Source organism: Ipomoea nil, unplaced genomic scaffold (genome assembly GCF_001879475.1).
Source record: "Ipomoea nil cultivar Tokyo-kokei standard unplaced genomic scaffold, Asagao_1.1 scaffold1317, whole genome shotgun sequence".
Taxonomy (NCBI): Eukaryota; Viridiplantae; Streptophyta; class Magnoliopsida; order Solanales; family Convolvulaceae; genus Ipomoea; species Ipomoea nil.
The window spans coordinates 3,124,049-3,142,009 of record NW_017617745.1 but is presented as its reverse complement, the minus strand read 5'-3'; the positions used below and the strand labels follow the sequence as shown (position 1 = coordinate 3,142,009).

At 35.1% G+C, this 17,961-nt stretch overlaps 1 non-coding gene across 1 annotated transcript; it reads right to left on the bottom strand.

The window, feature by feature from the left end:
* Positions 1-7,913: 7,913 nt before the first annotated feature.
* TRNAL-AAG lies at positions 7,914-7,994 on the bottom strand. The gene has a single exon. It is a non-coding gene; the product is annotated as a tRNA-Leu (tRNA).
* Between the last annotated feature and the right edge of the window lie 9,967 nt (positions 7,995-17,961).

Sequence of the window (17,961 nt, the reverse complement as noted above, 5' to 3'; positions counted from 1 at the left end):
TGACCAAAAATTAGATGGCATGACCAAATGTGATACAAATTACATAGTCATGCACCTAATTAGAAAATTTTAATAATCAATGACAAAATGTGATTCATGTATAATAGTCAGTGGACTAAAACTGAAATTTATTCTATATGTCTATATGTTAATAAAGAAAGCTTAATTAATGTATATAAATATTACACTAAAGTAATGACTATATGTACCTATAGATTTATTTTAAAATAAAAAATAAAATAAATCAATATGGATGTCATCCAAAAGATCTTATTTAGAGCTTTTTAATGATATATTTTTTACACAGTTTTATTTTTACAAAAAGAAAAAGAAAAAAATAAAACTAAGTTGAAATTAATATAAAATTACCATACGAAAGAAAAATGTAATTAATTTAAATTTCAAATGATATTTTTGTCCAAATGATTGATATTACAGAAATACACCTATGTTTTGGGGGAAAACCATTCCAGACATTTCTATTATTATTATATTATATTATATTATATTATATATATATATATATATATATATATATATATATATATATATATATATATATATATCACCACAATGCAAACATAATAGTATTAAAATATAAAATAAAATAAAACAAGTCACAACTTCAGCATGCTCGTTAACTTGTTTACGGATAAATTCAATTGTATTATTGTTTGTTATCTTATATAATCTCATAAATAATTAACAACCAACTCACATAATTAAGTTGCGACATTTCATTAAATATTCTGACAGTAAGAACATTTAATAAAAATAATTAAACAATAAGAACACTTATAGTTGAATCATAATTTAGAATGGGAATTTGGAGGTGGAGGATTAGAGTTTGGTAATTATATATACTTGGGGTTATATTGTAAATATAAAATATCTAAATAAAAACATAGTAAGTCTTAATCAAAGTTATATCCCCAATTTATGTCCATGTTTTAAATGCTAATCATTTTGTACATTGTGATGTTAGAATTGTAATATACAACTTTTTAGACAAAAATACCCTCACTGTTATAATTTCCGTTATCTTTTCCATTAATTTTACCATGCATATGCATCTACCATATCTTTTCTTATATTTTTTTAATGATAATAATATTTGTATGATATTATATATTCATTATATATTACATTAATATAATAAGTAACTTTTATTTCACTTAGATTTTAATTAGTAAAAATTTGTTCGTTATTTTTAAAAATATAAATATCGGACATATGTTTTTGCGCATCGCGCATAGAAAACACTAGTATTAGGTGTAAAATAGAATATATATATATATATATATATATATATATATATATATATATATATATATATATATATAGGGATTTGAACCCACGCCCTTTCAATTCGGACCAAAACTTCAATCTAGCATCTTAGGGGAGACAAGAAGATTTCATCATTCACGTTATCCGGAAATTAGTAGAGGATAAAGAAATTGCTTTAGAATATGTATTTATAAAAAAAAAAAAATGAGTTAATACCCAAAATCGTCCTCGACTATAGTGGTTTTTCTCAATTTCGTCCTAAACGACTTTGGTGACCTAATATTGTCCCAGACTTTTGTGTTTTGCGCAATTTTGTCCCAGACTTTTATGCTTTTGCTCAATTTAGTCCATCATTTGTTATTCTGTCCATTTGGTGTTAAATAAATAGACAATTAAGTAATTTTAATATTGGCATCTCTTTACTCATAAACATGTGAACTGCGAAATCCCTTTTTTTTTTTACGAATTACTCCTAAAACTGCCAATATAAAATTTGATTTGCAGGTCCGGGAGTAATTCTTGGTGTAATTCGTACAAGACAGAGGAATTTCGCACTTCACAAGTTGAAAGTAAAGAAAGATCAATATTGACATTACTGAATTGTCCCTTTATTTAACACCAATTTGACGGAATAACAAATGGAGGACGAAATTGAGCGAAACACAAAAGTCTGGGACGCTATTAGGTCACCAAAGTCGTTTAGGACGAAATTGAGAAAAACCACTATAGTCGAGGACGATTTTAGGTATTAACTCAAAAAAAAAAAATTAGCAGATCTATTTACTAAACCACTGGACAGTGCTCGATTTGAGACTCTTCAGGCTGCCGTCCGGATCTGCAAACTTCATTAAATCATTCTAATGCTGTTGTGTCTAACAGGTATGAATAATTTCGTTTGTTCTATTTTTATTTTTATTTTCTATATCTCTAATAATGTTGTTCTATTACAGGACATTTTTTATCAGGTTTAAAAATAATTTTTGAAGATTTAATTTTGAGTTCTTCAGTCTTTGAGTCTACTGGGACCAAGCATCAATTTAAATTTTACATTAATTTTTTAAATTAAAATCTTTCTGCAAACTGAGACTTAGCTTCCAGATATGTAATCTTTCAATTTTTTTTTTTTTTTTGAAAAATATATGTGGTGCTTTATTAGAGATATGCCGAAATAATGTCAGGTGGGAGAAGATCCCAGTACATAGCAGCAGATTGCTGATAGGCCGAAGTAGCTAAAACATGAGTTAAAAAATTATCTAGTCTAGTAATAAAATGAAAAGAACAAGACTGAAAATAAGTTGCAGCTGCTCTGCAGGCATCAATGGCATAGCCGTCGTAAGAGCGAAACGCAGTAGGTGGTGTAGTAAGATAACGCTGTAGTGTTAAACAATCTGTATATACCTCGATATTCTGTTCCCCTCGATCCTTTAACCATGACAAGGCTTCCTTGCATGCCAACGCCTCAGCCATAAGAGGTGAAAAACAATCCGGGAGGGGCGCACTGAAGGCCGAGACATACCCTTCATTCATGTCGAGGAGGATTGCCCCAACTGTAGCCTTGCCCGTGTTGTGCATAAAATCGGCGTCGATCCGACAAAACTTCCAAGGTGGCACAGCCTATACAGCAACATGGGACCCGAGTAACGCATGTGAGCCGAGTTGGGGATGTGGCGATGCATGCAGTGGAGGCGTGGGCTTGGGCAGCTACTGGCGGGTTCGCCCGTTTCCACGCATGCATTGCCGTAGTCGCGGCTGCCAGCAAGGATAGTGGCCGTGGTAGTAGTGCATTCCAAACCGCCCCGTTTCGTGCTCTCCAAATATTGTAGAGGATTGATGCTGCATATAATATCCCATCAGAATCTAAAACATTTAGGAGTTCACCAAACCAAATATGAAAAACATTCGTCACAATATTGGGGATTGAAATGTTGGATCAGTCCCAAATGTTCTTTGCAAATTCACACAACACTAAGGCATGCATAGTGTCCTCTTGAGATATTCCACACATGGCACAACGTGGGTCCACTTCAACCCTCTTTCTAAGCAAGTTAGTAGTGGTAGACAAAATATCACAAATGGCTCTCCATAGGAACATTCTCCATTTTGAAGGGATTTTGAGTTTCCACAGGGAGTTAATGTAACACCCCCATTTTCCATTAACCAAAATAACTTATAAAAATGAATTTATTTTATTAAAAACCATTTTTAGTTGCGGAAGCTAAACAAAACAAAAGGAAAAAGGGATCGCCACGTTTAGATAACAACCTATATCCAAACGCACAGGCTAAAAACAACACTACTAAAAACAACCCATAATTTGTTCTATTACAACACATTAAATACAATTGTCTAAGAATTCACTTCTAGATTTTTCTAAAATAATATAAAACTTCAAAGTTCTAAAAGATGAATCGCTCTCATGCTCCAGATACTCGTGCCACATTACCTGCAAAATAACTAAAGGGGGGGGGGGGGGGGGGGGGGGGACAAATTCAGCATACAACAGCTGGTAAGACTTACTCCACCCTGTAAAACATTTTACACATAACACATAACACCTTGGAGCACATAATTCCACATTAACCCCTTACTCATATTATACTTGCAATATTCCCTCCTACCATTTCTTCACATTTAATTACCAATTTCCAAGTCAACCACATAATAAGTATAAATTAAAATTCATATAACATTCCAGAATTTACCATATCATCAATTAATTTAACACAAAATACAATAACTTCCACGTTTGACCACTTTTCTCAATATTAGGATTTAATCCTTTATTTACCACCAAGTCAATGAGGAGGAGAAATACAAGGCAAGGACCATTACTTCGGCCCCAGTGACCAAAACCAACCAACCAGAGACCAACCCAGTTGGCTCGAGATCAATCCCTTAAGTATGCATACCCCCATTGAGAGACCAACTCCAATGGGTAGAACGGAACTCGATTGTGAGAGACCAACCCCACAAGGTACATAATAATAATCCAGAATCAAATGTGAGAGACCAACCCCACAAGATTCATAACCAAATGTGAGAGACCAACCCCACACTGGTTTCATAATCAAATGTGAGAGACCAACCTCACAAGAAAAATCCAAGTACAAATCCTCCATGACCAAAGTAAATTAAATATATTTTTATACCAAATAATTTGTTCTCTCCACTATAATCAAATATATATAAATATATGTATAACAATACACCGAATCTATGTCCTGGGTATATATATTTAAGCACACAATATTCTAACGTGTATATATAAACACAAACAAGCACTACAGGAGGATATATGATTATTATGGACACATTATAATTGTTATATACATAGATTTACTTACACATACAGATATGCCGAAAACATATACACATGTAGGAGCCACCATTTACCAATTTATAAATATATGCATGTAAAGTCATATGTATGATCACTCATCATCATAAGATTAAGGTTGCACAGTACCACATTTATATATTTATACGCATACAAATTTACATACATCACAGTATATCCATAATTCACTACAAATCTCATAACTAATATAAATCCAAAGTAAACAATTTACGCATTATCATATAATCACATAATTATCCATATAATTTGCACATAATCATGTAGTAAATAATTTTAATTTGGGGTAAAAAAACTTTGAGTAGACATAAATCTTACCTGGATTCCGAAATTAATAAAATCCTTGAATCCCTACGGTGAACATAGGAGAGAACCCGATAACGACAGAGGGAGAAGACCAATCGATTGAAGAAGAAGGCTACGTATCTTATTTCCTTTTTGTTCGACAATATTGTGAGAAAGGAGACGATGAGAATGATATAAATTAGGATTAGGGAAAATAGGGAGGGTTTATATATTAGGGTTAGTCAAAATTATTATTATTATTACTATTATTATATAGTGTCGTATTCATATTCATGTATACATATATTAGAATATAAGATGCATTGTAATGTTGATGATCTTTGGCAACATACTGTACGTAACATATAATTAGGCAAGGTCGTAGGAACTATATATATCTGCGTACATATGTATATAATCACAAACATAAAAATATTAGTATTACTAGGATTAGTCAAATATTTATATAATCTTTATTATTAGCAAAAACATATTTGTGTACACATTATATTAGGGTTAGGGAACTATTAGGCTCTAGGAATAATAGTCCTACAATAATATGGATTAAGAGACTTTAAATAATTTAGTGACGTACGGTCCTCGTACATTGCCCAGAAAATATGGGGTATCACAGTTAACCACTTTGTAAAGGTCCCATTTTCATTTCCATAATTACCAACTATTAATCTGTACCCGTATTTAACAGAATAAATTTCTCTCGGGTCTCCATGCCAATACCAAGTATCATCATATTCCGGGGAAACTGATATTTTTAAAATATTTGCCACATCGTCAGGTTGAAATAGATCAGTTAGAATTGAAAGGTCCCATGTTCGCGTCTGTTGATCTATCAAACCCACCACTTTGGCATCCTGTAACTGTACCGGCATTTCTGTTTGTATCATGGGGTCTTGGTCATCCTGTAACCAGGGGTGAGTCCATATGAGAGTAGATTCCCCGTTTCCAATTCTGCGTCTTACCCCACTATAGACTATACTATTGGCTGCCATAATACTCCGCCAGCAGAAATTGGGATTACTCTATTTGTGCATCAAAAAATGAACCTTTGGCATAATACCGGGCTTTATATATACGAGCCACCAGGGACTCAAGTTTAGTAAGCATTCGCCATGTCTGTTTTCCTAACATAGCTAGGTTAAAAGCACGCAAATCCTTAAATCCCAATTCCCCATATTTCTTAGGGACACACAGTTTGTCCCAAGCCTTCCAATGTATCCGCCTATCAGTTCCAGAGTCTCACCAGTAACGATTCATAGTCCTTTCAATCGTAGTACACACAGACATTGGCAGTAGAAAGACACTCATTGAGAAGGTAGGCATGGATTGTGCTACACTTTTCAATAAAATTTCTTTACTTGCCCGCGATAATAATCTCTTGTTCCATGACCCAATTCTTTGCCGGATTTTATCCTCAATATATGAGAAAGCTGTCTTTTTGTTTCTCCCTACAAATGAGGGAAGTCCCTGCCAAAATTAAGAGCCTGCCCTACTCCCAGAACTTGCGCCACAACTTCCTTACTTGCGTTACTCGTGTTTCTGCTATAACATATGTTTGACTTGTGGTAATTAACCACTTGCCCAGATAAATCCTCATAGACTGATAGACATCTCTTTATCTCACTAGCCTCTTCGACATTAGTGTTAAAAAATAGAAGGCTATCATCAGCGAAAAACAAATGAGAGAATGGGGGAGCACCTCTTGCTACTCTGCAACCATTGATCAAACCCCTATTGTGAGCCTGCTGCAATAATAAAGAAAGACCCTCTGCACAAATAATAAAAAGGTATGGAGATAATGGGTCTCCCTGCCTTAAACCACGTGTGGATATAATGGAATCACTCCTAGAGCCATTCACCAATAAATTATACGAGACTGTAGTTACACATTTCATGATCAATTCCACCCATCCAACATCAAAACCCAAAGCCAGCATCATTTTTTCCAGGAAAGGCCACTCCATCCGGTCATAGGCCTTTGCCATATCAAGTTTCAGAGCACTCCACCCCACCGTGTCGCACTGTTTCCTGTTAAAAAAAATGACCCACTTCCGCTGCTACTAAAATATTATCAGTTATTAGCCTATCTGGAATAAAGGCACTCTGCGACTCCGATATTATTCCTTCCATTAGCGGCTTCATTCTATTCGTTATCATCTTTGCCATAATCCTATAGATCACATTATTGAGAGCTATAGGGCGCAAGTCAGTTACTAGCTCATGGATCTTTTTCTTTGGAATCAAAACAATATCCGTACTGTTTAAACCAGGTGGTAAATTGCCTCAAGACAGCCTATGACAAAGCTCGCGACATCCCCTACTACATCTCAAAAATGCTGATAGAAGCCCGGATTAAATTTTATTATCTTTTATTTCTAATAATATTTTTTTCTCATATTAAATTTTTAATTCAATAATTTTTGTTATGCAATTAGAAATAATTGATATTAATTGTCTGGAGATATTATTTGTTATTGACTAACTTTGTCAGTTATTGTTTCATGATCAAAATTCTTCTCTTATCAATTTAAATCTTCCTAAAATTTTTACTAGTTTGTTAGAATTCAAAATTCCTTTTTAACTGAGTCACGGAATTTTTTTTTCGAAACCTGAGGAAGAATTTTTTTTTTTTTTTTTTTTTTTTTTTTCGTTTGCTTCTGGATCCATGGCTTCCCAAAACCCATTCTTCATCTTTTCTTCAATTGAAGAAAGATTATTTTTAGCCAGGAAAATTATTAAAGGGGATTCTGAGTATGATCAATCTGATTATGCAAAAATTGCTCTCAATTTTGCATTAAACCCTGACCTCATGGAAGAGCTTACTGTTAAAGAATCAAAATTTTTTTTTTTACTTTAGCGAGAAGCTGCTCCTAATTTCCATGAAAATAAGTCTCACCGCAAATTTTGTTCGCATGTTAAACCGTGCTTTCTCTCACGCACTCATTGTTCCCGAAAACCTGAAAAATTTTGTTGAGAGTGGGATTTGAACCCACGCCCTTTCGGACCAGAACCTTAATCTGGCGCCTTAGACCAACTCGGCCATCTCAACTTTTGTTTTCTTACGCACTTATGGAGATATAACAATATTTCATCGTTCACGTTAATTTCAGCTGTTGCACACGTCACGGATACACTTAGAGGTGTACAAGTAGATCACAAAGTAAAAAAACATTGACATTTTTTTTAATCAAATATTCCGCCATAGAGATATAATAGATTTGTTACTTAATTACAGTTAATTCCGGGCAGTTTTGATTTTACATTTATAAGTGATATTTCACTTTTAGTCTTCTTTTAAAAAAAAAAAAAAATCTCTTATTGGTCTTAATATTATTGAGCAAATTATATCGTGCACCGCGGTGCATAATCGATTATGCACCGTGGTTCAAAACGACGTCGTTTTGTTTAATGAAAGAAACGGCACCTTTTTTGCGCCGTTCCGCAAAAAGTAACTCTGTTATTCAGTTTCATTTTGTATACACTGCAGTGTCAGTTTAACACAATTACAGTTTCATTTCGATATAACTACAGTTTCATTTGATATTTATACACTCAAATATGTGAAAATGTTATTTGATCTCCCATATACTTATATTTGGGAGTTGCCATTTACCCCTCAAAAATGGCACCCCTTGCTTACCATTGATTTTAAATCTAATGGATGAAATTTTTTGATCTAATATTTTATTTATTTATTTTTATTTTAATTGCCCTCAATTTTTAAAGAAATAACAATTTTACCATTACTTTTTTGACTTCTTCCTATTTGCCTTGATGTGATCTTTGTCTTCTTTTTTCTCCATCATTCCAACACTCCATTCTTTTTTTTTTAAAAACATTTTTTTTTTAGAAAACCACTACATTATTCTAGCTAACATCTCCATTCTCTCCCTCAAAACCAAATCTAATGTCCTCCCGCATGTTTCTAATTCAATTCTTGTATATCATGTTGGTATCTAAATAACTTATTTATGTATTCTTATTTATTTTGTCATATAACAATTATTAAAAATTATATATATTATTATTTAAAAATTAGAACATACTAATTAATTGTTGGGCATGACGTTTCGCGCAAAGCGCGTGCCCACGACTAGTTTTATTTTATATACACTATAGTTTCATTAAAACACAACTACATGATCATTTCAATATAACTACAGCTTCATTACACAATATACACTCAAATATGTGAATTGAAATGTTATTCAGTTTCATTTTATATACATTGCAGTTTCATTTCAACACAACTACAGTATGATTTTGATATAACTACAGTTCCGCTGGATAATATACACTCAAATATGTGAAATTGTTATTCGATTTCATTTTATATACACTGCAGTTTCGTTTCAACACAACTACAGTTTCATTTCATTTCAATCGCAGTTTCACTTGATAATATAAAAATAATACATGAGGCACTGTCAGTTTGGATACACTGTAGTTTCAGTTGGTAATTAATACACAAAAAAAGACAGTCCGTTAACTGTAACGGCGCGCCATTTCTTTACTTAAAGAAACGGTGCCATTTTTTACCGCGGTGCACGTGCACCGCGGTCCACAATATAACGGCCCATATTATTGTGACATGACCATTTTATATCCGTCAACAAACCTATTTAAATGACTTAAAATATGTGGACATTTCAATATATTTAGTTGTAAGTGTTAATTTTTTATTTTTTTTTGGTTCTAAATTTATATGTATTATTTGTGGATGCTCAGATTGTGGAGGCTCTACTCCAAGGCGTGAATTGCAATTGAAGAAGATCAGACGTGTGACTCTAGCCGTGAATTAAGAATTTTTTCAAAAAATAAAAATAAAAATATAGTGAGTCAACCCACTTTGTATAAAAAGAACAAAATGCCCTTACGTCATTTAAACATGTTTGTTGACGGAGGATAAAAAATGATCATGTCATAATAATAGTATGACTAACATGGGATGTTTTGAATGGAAGTGAAATGATACCAAAAATGGAATTAACTCTACTTAATTATTGATGTACTTTAACCAGCTTGGTTGGTGTGAGTGGTCGTGCACTCTTGTCCTTTAAGAGATGTCGGGAGTTCGAATCTCCTCTCGTATGAAAAAATCAAATAAGTATGGTACAGACTTAAAGGAGCATCCGGTTTGACAAAAAAAAAATAATTATTGATGTAAGTTTAGTCTCTATGTTGACACTAAAGTGATATATATATATATATATATATATTATTCTCATATGAGTAATCTGTAGCGAAATTAGAACAAAGAAACATCATCATAAACTAGTAAAAAGTATGGGTGCTCAATTAACTTAGTTCGGCCATTAACTAACGATTTAAAGTTTTTGAAAGTTTCAGTTATTGGTTAATTCAGTTAAAGGTTCTAAATTTACCAAATTAAATGAATTAGTAATATATAAAATATAAAACATAGTATATATAAATACAATTTTAATTAATTCAATCGGTTAAACAAATTTACTGAAACACAGTTTGGTTAATTCGGTCAATTATATTTTGGCTTAGTGAACAATTTCATCAACATAAATATTGGAATGATTTAATTTTGGCTAATCTATTTCAAAATTAATCGAACAAACACCCCTAATAAAAGCGGGTTTGAATTCAATGAGATTTTAAATTGGGTAAATTTTTACTTTAATTTTGTTGAAACTCAAGGATTATACAAGTATCACGACTTTAATATCAACTTGGTGACCAAAAGTAAGGTGCCAACAATTGACACTTAATTTACTATGGGGTGTTTGGTAAATAGTTGTTAGCTGATTGAATTAGTAGGTCTGGCTAGTTGATAGCATTAACTGATTGTAGAAAAGTGTTTGGTAAATTAACTGTTAGTTGATAACGGATTACATGCAAAATGACTTTCTCAAAAAGCTAATCGAAAAAGTTACTTTGAGTAGTTTTGAAACTTTAACATTTTGAATCAATAAATTGTTACAAAAAAACTAATTAATCAAACATTCATATTGATTACTTAACCAAGTCAAACAGTTAATAGTAGTCAAATATTCCAAAATTAGCTGATAGGTTAACTATTTCACCGAAGAGCGCTTATACGTTCATAATTAATTTAAAGGACAAAAATATCATTCTCTTAGTAAGACGAGTAATGAACTTATTCAAATTGAACTAAATTATCCCAACTTTTTTTTTTTTTTTTTGGGGTGTAAACAACAAGAAGTTTTGGGTCCACCTGACTAATCTTCGTTCGTTCCGGGAGGCATGGAAGCTGGCCTAAGAGAAATTGTCACTTGTGGGAATCGAACCCGGTTTATCTCTAGTAGGCAAATTACGCTGTGGAAACGGGTCCAAAACGGCGTCGTTTGAATTATAAAAAAAAAAAAAAAGAAGTAATAAGGGTCAAATAGACTATCGAACTGCACACGTTAATGCAATTAGAGAGCATACAACGAGCTCTGTCTAACAGAGTCTTGTTCATACGTTCGGCAACACCATTCTGCTGGGGTTTACCAGGCAAGGTCTTGTGCCTGGCAATTCCATTTGCCGCACAAAAGTCATTGAAATCTGACTCACAGAACTCCAAGTCATTGTCTGTCCTGAGCTTCTTGACCCTTTTTCCTATCTGAGTCTCAACAAGTATTTTCCACTTCTTGAAAATAGAAAATGCCTGATTTTTATGTTTCAGAAAATAGACCCAGACTTTACGAGAAAAGTCATCATAATAGACATAAAATATCTACCATCTCCCATAGATTGGAATTTAGTTGGTCCCCATAAATCGGAATGTATATATTCCAATACATCTTTGGTACGGTGTAGCATTAGAGAAACTAATTCTCTTCTGTTTCCCAAAAACACAATGCTCACAAAATTGTAATTTACCCGTACCTGAACCACCAAGGAGGCCTTTCTTGCTCAGGAAATGCATGTCTTTCTCACTCATATGCCCCAGACGCATGTGCAATAATTGAGTGAGATCCGCATCAGACATTGATGAGGATACCGCTACTGAACCTGTCACAGTACTGTCATGCAAGACGTACAAGCTTCCAAAACGAGAAGCTTTCATTAGACCAAGATAGCCTTTTATGACTTTCAGAACTCCATCTTCAGCTATGTACTTGCACCCCAGAGATTCCAAGGTGCCCAAGGATATCAGATTGCATTTTAAATCAGGAATGTACCGAACATTGGTAAGATTCCTGACAACGTTATCATGAGTTTTAATTCGAACACTTCCAGTTCCACTAACCTTGCATTGGGTATCATTACCCAGCAAGACAACTCCACCATCAACCGATTTCAGAGAGACGAACCAGTCTTTGTGAGGACATATGTGGAATGTACAACCACATATGTGAAAATTAGCTTTTCAATCTGGAAGGTTCAGATGGAAGCCGTTCTAACCTAGAACGGTTTGAAAAAAGCGCTAGCTGGGAAGAAGAAAAAACCGGTTGCAATGACAGATGAAGATTGGAAAGATTTGGATGACAAGGCACGTTCAACCATTCTTTTGTGCCTGTCTAAAGAGGTTCTACGTGAGGTATTAAGTGAGACGATTGCTTCAGATTTATGGTCCAAGCTGGATACGCTTTACATGGCCAAAACTCTAGCGAACACGCTACGCCTGAAGAAGCGTCTGTACACAATCCGTATGACGAAATGTACTTCTATTAAATCTCACTTGGATGAATTCAATTCTATTTTATTGGACTTGGAAAATATTAATGTCATAATTGACGATGAGGATCGTGTTGTTTTATTGCTTGTGTCTCTCCCTAAATCATATAGGCATTTCAAAGAAATTATGTTGTATGGTAATAGTAGTGATACCCTTACTTTCGACAATGTTAAGTCAAGCCTATTGTCCAAAGAAAAGTTTGACTTTGAAATTAATTTGAGGAAAAAGGTGAAGGCTTGACTGTAAGGGGTCGTTCACTTGAAACAGAGAGTAGAAATAAAAAATCTAGATATAAGTCCAATGGACGTATGTCTAACAAATCCTGTAAATACTGCAAGAAGCATGGTCATGATGTGAGTATGTGACTGAATGCTTTAAGCTGAAAAACAAGCAAGAGAGAGAAAAGAAGTCCGCTGAAGCTAGTGTTGTTGAAAGTGATTCAGATGGTGATGTGTTGTTATCTGTTAGCTCCGGTGACAAACGTATTGAAACCGAGTGGAGCAGAATAATGCGGAAGCGAAGAGTCGAAAATTGAGAATTATAGAAGATAAATAATAGGGAAAATATATTAAAATGACAAAATGAGAATATATATATATATATATATATATATATATATATATATATATATATATATATATATATATATATATATATATATATATATATATATATATATATATATATATTTCTACATGAAAGAAAAAAAATGGATAAAGTGAATTCAAATGAATTGAATTGATGTAAGATGAACAAATTACAAAGCAACTGGACTAAACCATTTATACAATGCAAATGAGAGAGATATGCGGCATTAAGGAGAGAGGTTGCTATTTCGGCGACAACATGCAAGAGAAAAAAGGCCATGCATGCGATGTGGACAGCAGCTTGCGGAAGACTAATTCTTCATGGATTTTGAGCCACACATTTATGTCCTAACATATGAAGAGCCTATACAGTTGTTGAATAATGATAGAAGTACATTGCACATGAGTTACTTGGCTCAACATTGGGCTACAATTAACATGTATGTTGAGCAAGGGATAGATGATGCAAAGCTTGTTCAAAATTTACCATTTCCAAAACCCTGAGCATGCAGATGATATTCAAGAAGATGTTGAAGTTGAAGATGATCCTGGTGTGGTTAGTCAGGCAGAGAATGAACAAGTTCAATCTAGTGGTGATGAAGATGTTGATTTGGAAAAAAAAGTCTTAAAGATGAAGATACTGATTTGGAAAGAAGTCCTCAAGATTAAGTCGATTTTGTTGATGTTAAGTGTCGTAATGAATATAATGATGACGAGGATATTCGAAGGTCTAAGGCAGAAGTTGACAATAAAAATGTAGGTTTTGGTGAGAATAATGATGTGCAAAATTAGTATTATGACTCTGAAGACCCCTTGAGTTATCATTATGAAAAAGAAGATGTAGAAGCATCATTTGAACAGACCACCAATGCAACAATTAGATTTAGATACCCTTCATACAATCCAAATGTGGAGTCAGTTGAGCTTGAAGTGGGTATCCTATATGATGATGGAAAACAATTAAAAAAGACAATGATTAATTATGCAGTGTACTCAAAGAGAAATATCCACTTTGTGAGGATTGAGCCAAAGAATGTGTCCCTTACATGTGACCAGCTTGCCCATTTCAAGCTCATGGATTATGGGATGACACTTTCAAGTGTTTTCAACTTAGGGTCCGTTTGGAAAGCAGGAAAATGACTTCTGGAAATTGTTTTCTAGAAAATGAGTCTTTCTAGAAAATGAGTCATTTTCCGGAAAACATTTTCCTTTCTAGTGTTTGGTTGCATTCTGAAAAACTGTTTTTGTGTGTTTGGTTCATTTTCTGGAAAATGAGTAGAATTGTATAATTAAACATTTTAATTATTTTATTTAGAATATTACAACATGTATAATAATAATATAATAATAATAATAATTTTAAATATAATAAAAAATAACTAATAATATATCAAAAATATTATGGTGGTGGTGGTGGTGTAGTGGTAGTGGTAGTGGTGTTATTTGTTATATAATAATAATAATAATAATAATAATAATAATAATAATAATAATAATAATAATAATAATAATAATAATAATAATAATAACTGGTGGTGGTATGACGTTGGTATCAGTGGTGGTGGTGGTGGTGATGGTGTGGTGGCGGCGGCGGTGGTGTGATGGTAGCGGTGTGGTGGACTGGTGGTGGTGGTGATGGTGTGGTGGCGGCGGCGGTGGTGTGATGGTAGCGGTGTGGTGGCGGTGGTATAGTGGCGGCGGTGGTGTGATGGTGGTGGTGGTGTGATGGTAGTGGCGGTGGTTGCGGTGGTATGGTGGTGGCGGCGGCGGCGGCGGCGGTGGTATGGTGGTGGTAGTGGCGGCGACGGTGGTGGTAGTAGTAGTGGTGGTATGGTGGTGGTGTGGTGGCGGTGGTATGATGGTGGTGGCGGTGGTGTGATGGTGGTGGTGGTTGCGGTGGTATGACGGTGGTGGCGACGGTGGTGGTATGGTGGTGGTGGTGGTGGTGGTGGCGGTGGTGGCGACGGAGGTTGCGGTGGTATGGTGGTGGTAGTGGCGGCGACGGTGGTGGTAGTGATGATGGTGTGGTGGCGGTGGTATGGTGGTGGTGGTGGCGGCGACGATGGTTGCGGTGGTATGGTGGTGGTGGTGGTGGTGGCAGCGGTGGTGGTAGTGGTATAGTGTTGATGGTGGTAGTAGTTGCGGCAGTATGGTTTGATGGTAGTAGTGGTTGCGCGGTATGGTGTTGGTGGTGGTAGTGGTGGTGGTGTGGTGGCGGTGGTATAGTGGTGGTGGCAGCGGCAGTAGTGGTGGTGATGGTGGGTAGTGAGGTAGTGGTGGTATGGTGTTGATGATGTTGGTGGTGCCGTGGTGGTGTGATGTTGGTGTAAAAGTTGGAAAATGACTTCCCCCCAAAAAAAGTGTAAGTCATTTTCCTCCAAAACAAGCCAATTTTTCAAAGTCAACGGAAAATGATTTCCGTTGACTTGATTTTCCTAGCACATCCAAACAATGGAAACTTGGAAAATGATTTCCAAAACTCATTTTCCAGGTTTCCAAACACACCCTTAAAACGGTTACTACGGAGCACACGTGCAATCTAAAATACAACTTGAGAATAGTAAGCCAAGCGTGGATAGATGAGAGGTATGAGGATAAGATAAGAGACAACCTTCAATTTAACCAATAGATTTGAAAAACCACATCAAATCAGAATTGAAACTAAATGTGAGAATCTGCATGGTAAAGAGAGCAGTCAAAGGTGTATTGAAGAAAATTGATGCTGGTTTTAGGGACCAATTTCGTAGAATAAGGGATTATGTTGCTGAATGTATCAACTCTAATCCCGGTACCACTACTGGTGTAAAAACCAATAGAACAACATCCGAAAGTCCATGTGTTTTTCAGAGATTTTACGTTTGTTTTGGAGCTGTAAAGAATGGATTTTTAGAAGGATGTAGGAAAGTAATTGGGTTGGATGGATGTTTCCTAAAGGGAATGTTGAAAGGTGAAATATTGAGTGCAGTTGGTAGAGACGCTAACAACTAAATGTATTCTATAGCATGGGGGATTGTAGAGATAGAGAACACTGATTCTTGGAAGTATAATACAAGGCTTAAATAAAGTGTTACAAGTGGTTTTGTATTAATTTATTCTTTACCTTCTGTTGGTCACTAATTATAGTCCGAGGAAAACTATTAGTGATGTCCAAATATGCCTTCAATAATCTAAGAAATCAACACCAAGAATCAGTGTTCTCTATCTCTACAATCCCCCATGCTATGGGATACATTTGGTTGTTAGCGTATCTACCAACTGCATTTAATATTTCACCTTTCAACATTCCCTTTAGGGAACAACCATCCAACCCAATCACTTCCCTACATCCTTTTAAAAACACATTCTTTACAGCTCCAAAACAAACGTAAAATCTCTAAAAAAACACAAGGACTTTCGGGTGTTGTTCTATTGGTTTTTACAACAGCAGTGGTATCGGGATTAGAGTTGATACATTCAGCAACATACTCCCATATTCTACGAAATTGGTCATGAAAACCATCATCAATTTTCTTCAATACACCTTTGATTGCTCTCTTTACCATGTAGATTCTCACATTTATTTTCAGTTCTGATTTGATGTGTTTTTTCAAACCTACTGGTCGAATTGAAGGGTCGTCTCTTATCTCATCCTCTCATACCTATCCTCTATCCACGCTTGACTTACTATTTTCAAGCTGTATCAATGTTGCAAAAATCTCGCCGAGGCACCGACTAATCGACGCCTAGGCGCTAGCCGGCCGCCTAGCGTATCACCATAATCGGTGGTCTAGGCGCCTGGCCGACTAGGCCACCTAAGTGCCGTCTAGGTCGCCTAGGCACTGACCGCCTAGGCCTCCTAGGCGCCGACTAGGTCTCTTAGGTACCGACTAGGCCGCCTAGGCATCGTCTAGGCCACCTAGGCACCAACTAGGTCGCCTAGTCGGCCAATTAACTATTGGTCCATTCTTTTTTTAATGAGTTATTTCACTCAAAACAACATCGTTTTGAGCGAAATAACCCTAAATTGTTCAAACTCTAGATTTTTTTAGGTTAATATTTAATATTTTAGTATTAACTATTAAAGTATTCAATAGTTCATAATTATCAAGTCTTAAAAAATTTAAAAATTTTAAAGAATTTTTTTTAAATAAAAAATACACTGGCGCCTAGGCGTCGATTAATCCATGCCTAGGCGTCGATTAATCCATGCCTAGGCGCCCTAGGCTCTAGGCACTCCCCGATTGCCCGATAGGCGTCTAGCGATTTTTTCAACCATGAGCTGTATTTTAGATTGCACATATGCTCCGTAGTAACTGTTTTAAGTTTAAAACACTTAAAAGTGTCATCCCATATCCATGAGCTTGAAATGGGCAAGCTAGTCACATGTAAGGGACACATGTTTTGGCTCATTCCTCACAAAGTGGATATTTCTCTTTGAGTACACTGCATAATTAATCATTGCCTTTTTTAATTGTTTTCCATCATCATATAGGATACCCCACTTCAAGCTCAGCTGACTCCACATTTGGATTGTACGAAGGGTATCTAAATCTACTTGTTGCATTGATGGTTTGCTCAAATGATGCTTCTACATCTTCTTTTTCATAATGATAACTCAAGGGGTCTTCAGAGTCATAATACTAACTTTGCACATCATCTTTTTCACCCAAACCTGCATTTTCACTGTCACATTTTTTTGCGTTAGCCCTTCTAATATCCTTATCATTATTGTCCGCATTACATCACTAAACATCAACAAAATCAACTTCATTTTGAGGACTTCTTTCCAAATC